Below are 10,287 nucleotides of genomic sequence, written 5' to 3'. Positions count from 1 at the left end.
TGTTATTCCTTCAGCTTTATGATTTAAGCAAAGAAGCTGGGCCACAGGGATTTAGTCTCATCTGGGAGGCAGGTGGGGAGGCCCATTCCCTTTTGCTGTCACTGGAACCTGCCACACCTCCCGGGAACTGGTACCAGTACATCTGGGCTTTGATCTCAGTGGAGAGGTGGGAATGAACAGCACACTTCAACCAGACCTTGTGCTTGCCTCCCTTTGGGGAGAAGAAATGAGAACTGATTTTGCAGCTGGGGTTATATCTCAGCTAGGAAGCAATACTACTACTTCCTACCTCAGTCTGATCCCAGCTGGCACAAGCAATTCTCCATTCTACTGATTTTAGGAAATAGTATTTAAAGATGCAAGTTGGCTTTCTAAACTTGCTTTTAAATGCTATCCAGTTCATGGATTGGAGTTTGGCACGGTGGGCTGAAGCGCTTAGGATGTGAGATTGCATAAAGTTTTGAGACCTAGGCTATGCTGTGGAGGCTGAGCAAATTAGGTACAACCTACAGTCAAATATGTGATATAGATGTCACCTAATATGTAGGCCATTTGTTTATCATTTAGATATGTATGATTGATTGTCAAAATAAAACCATTGGGGCTTCAAACACAATCTATATCACTTGACAGAAAGGTGCTTTCTACTGCACTTTCCAGGACAGCACAAATGCAGCCAAAGGGAGCCTGGGGAGTGATAATCGGTGGGAAAGGAAATAAATGATTTAGATTTGCTTAGTTGTATAAAATTGCCCTTCACTCCCAACTTAGAGTGGATGAATGCTGCCTTACTCCAAAACTGGCCTTGTTAGCAACAAATAGTAAAGATAACATTCAGTGTTTTTTTTTTCTCTTTTTCTTTTTTTTCCCATTATACGTATGCTGGAGGTGAAGTATACCATGGGAGCCCTTGGTTATAGCATAGAGGGAAAATGAAGTTCAATGCTGTGTATGCACTAGCTGTATAATGTATTTTTTTCCTTAAGTAATTTCTGGTATGAAGATTTTCTTCCTGAATATATGTTATGCACACATAAAGGTTCATTTGAATGTCACCAGCAAAACTTACTTTCAGGGGACATGGCTTCCCCCACCTCCCCCCCATTGTCTGAATCTTCAAGAAAAAAAGTGTCGCTATAGTAGGAATCTTATCTGCAATATTTTAAATGAACTCTCACAACATGATATCTGACAGCATATATTTTCCTGAAAACCCAGGATGTGATAGACATGTCCAAAAGAACTCAGTTGATATTTTGGATTATCTCTATCTCCCTCCCTCCTTATTCTGTCTGTCTGTGAAAGTATTTCTCCTGCCTTAACAGCCCCTTCCCCTATCCCCCCCCCCCCAAAAAAAAATCTCCCAACCCCCCAAAAAACTCAAAACCTCTGGACTGCATAGTGTTTACAGTGTTAGAAAGCAAAACAGTCTTAAAGAACAAGGGCAATTTCTCGAATAGAAGAAAAACGTCTTAGGCTTCTCATTTGAAGTTCTTTGAACAGTGTAACTATACAATAACTTAAATCTCAGGAGACTATTTTAAAAATGGAAAAACAACTCTCTCAGCTACTGTTTAGAGTAGGGTGGAATTTAACACCACTTCCCCACCACCACCACCATGAAATATTACTTAAATGCTCTAACCCCTCTCACTAAAATTCACGCAGTTTATTCAAGATACATCATACCTTTCCCTAAGGGAGCTTTTCAAAGCCTGTAAGGATCATAAGAATTTTATTTCTCTCTCCCTCATTCTATTACCACAATGAATTCCCTGAGGAAATAAGAATGAAAACTTGCTTTATAAAGCTAGACAACAGATAAGTTTTATTTTAGATGGTTATCTTTTTTTTTTCTTTAGCCTAATTGCAATGGAGACAGTGAAATGTTAAATGTCCTTTGTGATTTCCGCTTAATAAATAGTCATATTTTTTCTTGGCTAGAATGGATCTTATGTAATTGATTTTTCTTTTTAATGCATCGCCAAAGTAAAAAATTATCATCAACATCTGGGGATGTTTTTTCAGTAAACATATGTCCTCCAGATCACTACTTCAACATCTAATATGCTGAGTTGATCCACCGTAGCAAATAATTGTTTTTGTTTTGCAGTGATATCGTTTTTCTGCATCTAGGATACATCCTCATTTGCCTTTGAAGCTATCTGAAATTTAAAGGAGTTTTGTATTGTACAGGACAATAAGTAATTGGACAGAATTAGCAAAAGCACACTTTAATTTCCATCAAGATAAAAAATAAAAAGGCTTCAGTTAGAAGAAGCAGGTAGTGACAGTGGAAAAACAGCTGCTTACTGTTTATTTTAATTAACACAGCTGGAACAGCCAACTGATAATTTAAGAATAATTAGTTTTGAAAGTGGTTTAATCACTATTTTGAATACCAATAATTGAATACAGAGATTCCAAAAGGGAAACTGAAAATTGCACTGCCACTGTATACCTATAATTTAATCTCCTAAATTATGAAAACTGATTTATTCATAAATTATTATTGAGTATCATATTGTCTGTTGAAATGATTTTCATTATACCAAAGTTTAAACTGCTACACTTAAAATCTTATTTCTAATTCTTCTAATTTAACCACGTTTTTCAGGATAATTTTAATGTAGATGATTTTCTAAATAAAAGTACCTAATACTAAATATTTCTATACTTTAAAAGAAAATTCTTTCTTTTTTTTTTTTTTTTAAACAGGAAAAGGAAATTTGGTTATAACTTGTCCTGTCCTAAAACTGCATAGGTACAGTGATACACCAAAGATTAGAAGGCATTGTAAAATTCAAGAGTAGGCAGATTTCATATGTTTGATATATCATCTATTTGACCTTCACTAACACAAATATCTATAAAAGAGTTAGGCTCTGTTTAGGCATTTGAGCTTCTCTGTGTTGTGGTCCACTTCCTCTCATTAACCATGAGGAGAATCATACTTGTGGGAGGGGAGAGCCATCAGGGATCCAGAGACAGTGTGGAGAAACAAGGGCTTTCAGTTCCCTCAAGATACCTCAGCTGAGATGTCTTCCACCTCTAGGAGCTGTCATGAGGTCCACATGTTTTGGAGACACGCTGCAAATGAGAGAGGGCAAATCTAAAACATCAGATGTAATGCTTCTCAGAGGGCTGAGCATCTGATTTATTCAGCCTGGTGTGTGATTTGCCCCAGAGGCCTGGCTTGGTCTTCAATTACTGAGAAGGAATCTTGAGTACACAATGTTGTCTTATTTTTGCAGTTAGCAGCAAGAGTTCGCAACAAGGTCAAAACTATAGCCTCATTAGTAGCATTTTAGATACCTTTTGAGGAATGTAACTGATGATGTAAATGGTGAAGTAAATGAATGTCAGGTTTATAAAACAAAGGTTTACAGATTGTGCCTTTTCAGCAGAGGAAGTCAAATCTGACCGATCAGCCTAAGGTTTTCTGATTTGCCCAAATTCCATTAGAGTCCCTAAAGCTGTTGGATAATGGCCAGCTTATCACAAAATGCAATTAGCCTGATTTATCCTTTTTGGTTCCTAATGGTGGCAAACATCATTAGCCTGAAGCTGTGTTTCTTAACAAGGAGATGTTATATCTTGCAGAAATAGTATGTTCAAGTTTATGCTCTCAGAAAGCAATTTAAAGATAGAGTAACCTTGAAGCTGCTGTTCCTGATATTCCATAAATGTTGTTCTATCACAATATGCATATCGACTATATTTCTGAAAACTGGAGTTACCTGAAGGGCTTGGTGAATAAAAGGAAGAAGAATAGGAGGTTATTCTTCCAGATTTGAATTTGTGATGATGAGTTCTTCTTTCTTTAAATATACATCAGATATGATTCAATTAATGTTGCTGCCAAATCTTTTCTTGTCTTTCTGAATATTATACTTCCTTTCTGCATTCTGCAGACTGAAAAACATATGTAATATATTAGCAGATTGACTTTCCTGTAGCAATTCCCTCATGTTTGTAAGCAGCTTATATCCTTTGTTGTTTAAATCACAGTGTGCAAGATACAAATGCTTTATTTCAAATTAGAAGCTTTGTCCCAGGATTAAATTAGGAATGTGTATGGCTCTTTTATTGGTCTTTAAGTGTGTGAAGATTAGTAATTGGAAGTGGAAAGAGTAACATTTTATAAAGCACTGTACATATGTGACAGCTGTTGCAAACATAAGATAGAACTTCTGCATCACACACTTGTGAGTGATGGATATTCAGAGTTGCTGATAATATTACATTGACTGATTTAGGTTGTAGCACTTAAGACTGATGATAATCTTGAATAGTATTTTTGTGGGTGACAGTAAGATCGTTTGTTACACAGGCTGGAAATCTTGAAGTTAGCTTCTTCCTGTATTTTAACTCTATAGCAAAAGAGGGAAGCTATTAAATATCTTGGGTTAAAATGTAAGTTCAAGATTTAGCAAAAGAGGGAAGCTATTAAATATCTTGGGTTAAAATGTAAGTTCAAGATTTCCACAGTTGTGGCGTATTAACTTGTATGCTTTCTTTTTTTTTTTTTTTTTTTTTTTTAAAGGCTGTCAGTGGACTACAACTTAACTATGAACTGCTCAGTGGTCTACTGTAGGTTTTTTTTTCCCCCTTGTATCCTTGCTAAAGAACTTGTCTGTACAATAAATGTGTATGATACAGTTAAGAGAATAAACTCTTAATAGACTCTAAGATAGGCTTAATCTTCTCTGTTTAATTGCATTGATTCTATTTTTCATCTCCCAAAATTATATCTTACATTTCTATTTTCTTTTATTTCACTCAAGAATATGCTTCATTAATGTTAGAAACCATTAAAGTCAACATCACGACTAAGAACAACTTAGTGGTGCATCTTCTGCTGGATGAAACAAATGAAATCGTTGTGCAATGTCTTTGTGCTTTTCATTTCCCCTTTGAAATGCTAAAAATGTCTTATGCTAAGAAATCTCAGATTGTTTCCTATATCAAATAAAGTTCTATCCCTGAATTTTATTTTTAATGCTACCAAACATTTCTTACTGCCTTTGAAGTCTATACGCTTGCTGTATGTAAATAAGGTGAGTTTCTGTGCTTATCGTGAGAGCTGAGGTATCATGGACTGCTGCTAACTTTATGGCTTTTTTTGCCTCCAGAGTTCATGTTGTGACTGACAGCCTTCCTCTATGGACTGAGTAGCTCACTTGCTATGTTTGCTATCTAATCCCTTTTAGATATACCTTTTGTGACAGCACTTTGTAAAGAGTCTACATTAATATTCTCATGGGGTGTATAGAAGAGCACTGAAGAGACCGCCTCTGGGAGGATATAGGGACCCTATCCAAGGTCATGTCTGGATTCCACAATATACTGCAAGTCAGTGTAATGGTAGCTTATTTATCTTTTTTGATATAAACATTATTTCTCCCAAAAGACCATCCTGGTACCACTCTGCACTTCTGAGACATTTTAACAGTTGGCAGGATTTCATTTCTAAACCTTTTGACTTTCCTTTCCTGGCAGACAGTAGGCTTTCTATTGAAGACTCCTCATTAAGGCCATAGAGGTTCTGAATCTCAGAAAAAATAAATGTTTCTTCTTTGAGTCTACAACTGAGTGAATGGGACAACACTCAGGCAACAGCAAACTGAGTGCATTCATAATTCAGTAAGTCATCGGAGTTGAAAAAATATACAAGTGATCTTAAATATTTCCTTGCTCAGTTTCTGCTTTTCTTCCAATGTACTCTGTCATGTAAACTTCTAGCTGTTACCTGTTTAGCCACCGTGCTTTATCTGTCATCCAGATTTGCTGTCCTGGTCTCCTTGCTTAGTCATTCATGTTTTCTCTCCTGTCTCCCTAGTTCTTTGTCCCTATTTCCTTTTAGCTTTTTATCCAAACATGTATCTTCGTTTGCCCCATAATTTAATTTCTCAGTCCCTCCACTTCCCCACCCCCTAGTTTCTTGGTTGCCAGTTGCCACTGGGGACCCAATTTTCCCCTTTCCTAACTCTTTTCAATTATGATTTGTGATTTTTCTTTTGTAGACTTCTTAAGATAAGCCTTTCTTCCCTGGACTGACTTCTGTTCACTGTGCATGGGAACTGTTGGGTTCTGCCTCCCAGGTGCCCCGGTACCGTGCAGGCTGGCAGATCAGCTGCTCCGACACGCAGTGGGACCCAGCTCTGTACAGCACCACCAAGTTGTGTGTTCACTGAAAACTGGATACAATCTGAGCAGGTAACACTGGCAAATTAGAAGCCACTGGGAATAGTGAAGCTTTGCTTATAGTGTATTGGAGTAGCAAGCTTAAGAAGAAGAATTACTTATGTTCTGTGTGGAAAATTTTCTAATTGAAGCACATTCAGTTGGTTGGGAGGTGGAAAAATAGTTGGGAGAAACACGCATTGGAAATCTAGTTAAGCATACAGATATGAATACAACTGTAGTTTGCAGAACGATCTTATGCGTACCAAACTATAAACCCTGAGGTAAGCTGTTTTTGAAAAATACTTGCTATAATGAACATTGTGTGACAATGAATGTCATTAAGGTAGATGCAGCGATGAAACTAATAAAAGGGTTTTTTTTAGAAACTACAGGAAAAGTAATACCATTTTAACTCCACATAGAAAAGAGGCAAGTGTATATTTCACTTTTGAACTGAAGGATATATTTACTTCTCATAGTTCCTTGCTTTTGAAGAAAGGGCGTTGAAGCCTATGCTGATTCAGTAGTGACTCTTTTGGGAGTGAGAATGAGGGTCATTTTGTAAAACTTCACATTATGTATGATCTGAGTAGATCAAAGCCATGGCGTAATCAATTATAGATGTGCAGCTATATGTGTATATGTACTGAGAAGTATCTCATAGGTCTTACTAGTCTCTTTCTCCCCCCCCCCCCCCCGCCTTTTTTTTAAAAAGTTGATGCTCTTCTTTGGTTGTTGAATGAATTTCTTAATACATAATGCTATTCACTCACACAGACTTGTTGGCTAAAATCTCTGCCTTTAAATAGAACGTTAATATGATGTTCATATGGTCACCAACTATTCATTAATAGTTACAATACATGATATTTATAATTCATGGGAGACTGTTGCGAAAGTCTTATCTGTGTGAATTAGTCATGGCTGGCAAAACTTGGTCTGAATGAAGGATGTAATCATGGAAGAATGAGGTAAGGTGTCAGTCCTGCTGAATAAAATAAATTTAAGATATCATCAGCATAAAATACTTCTTTATGTTTATCTTCAACATTTGTTGATGATTCCTATCAACATGCTTCATGCAATTATATTTTATAATACTATAGCAAGTTCAAAATTATCCAGATAGGCCTTATCTTGTCAGAGCAGTTTCTGTCCTACTGCCCAAAATTGAAGTTTCCCGTGTGTCACTGGTAGCACATTACCTGCTGTTCCCGGTTGGCTGTGTGTATAATCATGCTGTTCTTGTTTCTTATGTAGAAACAATTTGGAGGATTTCAAAGTATTCTGAAAACAAGGAGAATGTAACTGAATTTCCATGGTATCCAGGAGCTCTGCTCTTAGGCAAACATATTTTGAAAACAACTTACAATTTACAGTTAAGACAAAAGATGATTCGTTAATACAGATATGCAAGGTTATGGTATTAGTCAGTGTGTTAGGAACTGGTCTTGTTAGAGCACAGCCAAGTTTCTTGTACAGCTACAAGAAATAAAGTCCAAGAAATAAAGTAACCAAGCAGCCAAGTACAATAAAAATGAGAAGAGCAGAAAGGAACCAAATGACTAGAATCCTCTAAATACGCTTTCTCTGTGCTTTCTGTAAGGAGATGGGAGGACAAAGAGTTTGACATGTGGCAAGGGGAGGGAAGGAGGGAAACAGATGAAAGCAGAGGAAAGAGAAGCTGGAGGGTCTATGCTGGGTGCAGATGAGGGAGAGTAGACTGCAATGAACCAAGAGCTGAGAGCGCTGTTCAGTTCATAGCCCTTGACTTTAATTCCATTTTGCAGCCACTGCCTGTGCCATGGCATCCTTTGGCTATCTTGGTTTGAAGAAGATTGCATTATAGATTTTTTTCTTTTGGGGCAAAGGCAAAGAGACAATGTCCCTCGTATAAAAATGGGGAAAGGGCATCAGTAATAAGATTCTTCTGTTAATCTGACAAGGAAGTGCTTCATCCATATATGGAAATGGATATGAATGGATATGAAATAAAGTCCACCTTCTTTAATTATTAGCCTCATTCACACTGCAGTCAATTACCCTTTTCATTCTTCCATCCATGTGTTTCTTCTCTTTTCTAACTACTCTCTCCTATCTTTTTGCTTGTTTTTTAAGGTCTAAAGCTAGAGGTAATGGACCTTTTAAAGCCATTGCCTTTCAAGCAATAAAAATAATAAAAGTCCACATAACTGCCAAGATGACATCATGAACAAGGAAGCATACAGATGGGTTTAAATGAATGCATTCAACAGGAGGAACTATGTTTTCTTATGATCAAGATTTAGTGAGCAAATTATAGAAAAGCATAAGAATAAACAGTTATGCCACTCTGGGATTGTTAAGCATTCTAAGTGGCTGGTTAGGTACGAAACGCTACATTTTTTTGCAGACTATTATTAAACAAATATTTTCTACATATAATAAAGAACTTAGGTAGCCTCAACCCCAGGTTTCCTGGACTCATCAATATCTCCTGTCAGAACTGTGCTACATTATTAATGATTTTATTATGCAAGGGTTAATATGCCTGTCCATCTGCGAAACTTGTGATGAATTTTCAGTAATTCCTCTATTACTTACCAAAGTATCACATTTTATTCATGAGTCCTAAGTGTTCGGTTTGAACTTCTTCAAATATTTTTGGGAAGTTAATCTAATTGTATCAATATCTGAGGATTGTTACTAACTGTTTTCTGATGTAGTTGACAAAAATTGATTTAATGTTCTGAGTTGTTCTCTGGAAGAAAAAAACAGGAACGGAATATTTTAATAATTCATATTAACAAATCTCAGTTGTACTATGAAGTAATATATGATGAATATTGATAGATGTTCTGTTTATTTTTTTGGATGATGTCACTGGCTGCAAATGAATGTGTCCGACTCCTATAGCTGTTACAGACAGCAGGGGTAGTGAATTTATCACCTTAAATTCTCTATGAAGGCAAAGTGGAAAAGCAATTTAACTCTGTGATACCAGAGCAGAAGCTACTGCAGAAGGACCTTGGGAAAGCCTGAGGAGACACTTTTCCAGAAGCATATGATATTAACAGGTAGCTAATTCTAAAGCTGCGATATCGATTGGCTGGCAAAGGTAAATGCAGCTGTCATCATACAAACCAAGACCATTAAAGCAGCTCCGAATGTGACAGGATTCAGAAAAGTGAAATTAAACATTTGTGTAGTGCTTGAATGGTTGATGTCTAGCTCATGATGGCTAGCTGTTTTATGTACAGTTCTAGAATGACTTTGGTACTTGTAATAAATTTTAAATTTGCAAGTTAACTTCCAAAGTTTATGTCTAAAACTACAATTTTGTCAGTGCCTGCACAGTTGTTGTTTGAACAATATAGTTGTCTCAGTTTTGACTTGCAGCTCTAGCTTAATTTACATGTTTTGTACACAGCTAAAATTCTCCAGTTTTCAGAGGACCAAGCATGTTGGTGTTTGTGCCTGGCACTAGCAGGATCTTTGCAGTACTGTAAATGCTGGGCCAAATCCATAATAGGGTTCTCTAGGACAAGATACTTTTTTCATTCAAGAAGTATATATGAATTAAAATCTTAGGGTTTTCTTAAAGCTTGAAGCATGCCTTTTCAAAATATTCTTTTATCTGTCCTTCCATCTAAACCCTCTATCTAGACAGGCACAGGTCTTAAATGTCACTGTCTTATAGCCACTTTCACTTTATATTACAAAAAAAAAAATCTAAATGTGACCATGGAATTTTCCTGGAGGATTTTTGTCTCCCACTCACTTAATGAGTCTGTCAGCAAGACACCCATTGTTCCAGTAGAAAAACGTTAATTGGTCTTGATGTTTCACTACGAATTTTCCCAACTTGGGGTTCTTCTGTCTTTACTGCAGGCTGTGCAGATATTGACTTTTTCCCTCCCTCCCTCCCTCCTCTCTCTCTCTCTCTCTCTCTCTCTCTCTCTCTCTCTTTTTTTTTTTTTTTTTAACTAAACTCAAAAACCAATAGTAGTCTTTTCAAGCTGTCAGAACTTTAATATTGGGTAGAATCAGTTTTGCTCTTTATATTTTTTTTTCATGGGAGTGGTGAAGGCAATGCTTGGGGATGTTTCAATATAAAAA

General features: G+C 36.6%; 1 long non-coding RNA gene across 1 annotated transcript; it reads left to right on the top strand.

Annotated features, from left to right (window-relative positions):
* Positions 1 to 5,067: 5,067 nt before the first annotated feature.
* Positions 5,068 to 9,225, top strand: LOC112996578 (uncharacterized). The gene is made up of 3 exons (XR_003262497.2): positions 5,068 to 5,646; positions 6,027 to 6,219; positions 8,308 to 9,225. It is a non-coding gene; the product is annotated as an uncharacterized LOC112996578 (long non-coding RNA).
* Positions 9,226 to 10,287: the final 1,062 nt, after the last annotated feature.

This window comes from Dromaius novaehollandiae, chromosome 3, assembly GCF_036370855.1.
Source record: "Dromaius novaehollandiae isolate bDroNov1 chromosome 3, bDroNov1.hap1, whole genome shotgun sequence".
NCBI classification, from domain to species: domain Eukaryota; kingdom Metazoa; phylum Chordata; class Aves; order Casuariiformes; family Dromaiidae; genus Dromaius; species Dromaius novaehollandiae.
This window is presented reverse-complemented; position numbering and strand designations above follow the sequence as displayed.